Source organism: Sturnira hondurensis, unplaced genomic scaffold (assembly GCF_014824575.4).
Source record: "Sturnira hondurensis isolate 20B ecotype Veracruz unplaced genomic scaffold, ASM1482457v3 Scaffold0003213, whole genome shotgun sequence".
In the NCBI taxonomy this organism is placed as follows: Eukaryota; Metazoa; Chordata; class Mammalia; order Chiroptera; family Phyllostomidae; genus Sturnira; species Sturnira hondurensis.
The window spans coordinates 1,588,657-1,590,678 of NW_028075844.1; positions in this window are offsets into that span (position 1 = coordinate 1,588,657).

Sequence of the window (2,022 nt, forward strand, 5' to 3'; positions counted from 1 at the left end):
ATCTGTTCCCAACACCCCTCACAGGAAGCAGAGTGAATGAGAGGCTGCCATCTGTGCTGTGTTATATTCCTGGACACAACCTCTAAATCCCTCACATTGGCCCCAGATGGCCCCAGTAAGAATTTGTGGACTCTTCAAGGTATTTTACTAGGTCTTCTGTTTGCTCTTGGGAATATGTGCAAATCTGCCATTTCTTGGTGAATCAGATTGTTCTACCAACTCTTATTTTTCTTGTTACAAGTCTAAAGCATAGAAGCTGGGGCAAAAGAAGGTTTACAGTTGTGAGTGTGAAAACACAGAGCTTATTTGTGAGTTATGATCTATTAATTATTGTATTATTTTCCATTTGAACAACTGTAAACCTACTTTTGCCCCACCCTGTGTAAGTTATAAATGTCTATTGTGAAAGGACACGTGAAATGCTCTGTGTCTATTTGCCACAGATAGAATTTATTGTTTCACAATTAATTTTTCACTCCCAAATTGTCTTAGATGGACTGTACATTCTTACCCATTGCATCAGATTACATTGTTTTTGCATCTTTATTGAAATATAAGTGTATTTTTAAGGTGTATAACATAATGACTTGATGTATGTACATATAGCAAAATTATTACCAGGTAAGGTTAGTTAACACAAAAAGCGCCTTATATAGCTACCTTTTTGTGATGAGAGCTTCTGAGATGTGCTTCCTTAGCAATCTGAAACATACCATACAGTATTGTTAACTGGAGTCACCTTGCCATACATTTGTTTTCCAGAACTTAAACATCTTTTACCCAAAAGTTTGTGTGCTTTGACCTGTACCTCCCCATTTCCTCCACGTCAGCCCTGGGCAACCACCTATTTATTCTTTATTTCTTTGAGTTTGGATTTTTTATCCACATATAAGAAAGTTGTATACATTTGTCTTTTTCTGTCTGGCAGTTCAGTTATTATAATGCCTCCAAAGTCCATCCATGTAGTTGCAAATACCAGGATTTTCTTTTTATCATTGAATAATATTAATATATCTCTATATCTCTATATCTATCTATCTATCTATCTATCTATCTATCTATCTATAGAAAGGTAGCACATCTTCTTTATCCATTTATCCATTGGTGGACATTTATGTTTTATCCATATCTTCTTGGCTATTGTGAATAATTGTGCAATGGAGTTGGAAGTGCCAATATCTCTTCAAGATGTAAATTTTATTTCCTTTGGGTACATAATCAGAAGTGAGATTGCTGCATCATATTCTTTCATATTTGAGAAGGCTCCACACTGTTTTTCATAATGGCAATACCCATTTTTATTCCCATCAAGAGAGAACAAAAAATAGTTCTCTTTTTCTCCCACTCCCTTGAACAATTATCTCTTACTCACTGATAAGAGACATTCTAACAGGTGTGAGGTGATATCTCATTGTAGCTTTGATTTGCTTTTCCCTGATGATTAGTGATGTTGAGCATCTTTCCATGTATTCAATACCTGTTGCCCATTTGTATATGTTTATGTTCTTTGGAAAAAATGTCCATTCAAGTCGTCTATCCATTTTCAATTAGATTGTTCTTTTTAAAATTACTTTATTGTTGTTCAATTACAGTTGTCTGCATTTTCTCCCCACCCCTTTCCCCCACCCCAGCCAAGCCCACATCTCTCTCTTGGTTCCACTCTCCCTCTTGGTTTTGTCCTTGTGTCCTTTATAGTAGTTCCTGCAAAACTTTCTCCCCACTGTCTCCTCCCCACTCCCCTCTGGCTATTGTTAGATTGTTCTTAATTTCAATGTCTCTGGTTATATTTTGTTTGCTTTTTTCTTTTGTTAATTATGTTCCAGTTAAAGGTGAGATCATGTGGTATTTGTCCCTTACCTCTGGGCTTATTTCACTTAGCATAATGCTCTCTAGTTGCACCCTTGCTGCTGTAAAGGATAGGAGCTCCTTCTTTCTCTCTGCTGCGTAGAATTTCATTGTATAAATGCACCATAGTTTTTTGATCCATTCATTTGCTGATGGGCACTTAGGTTGCTTCCAGCA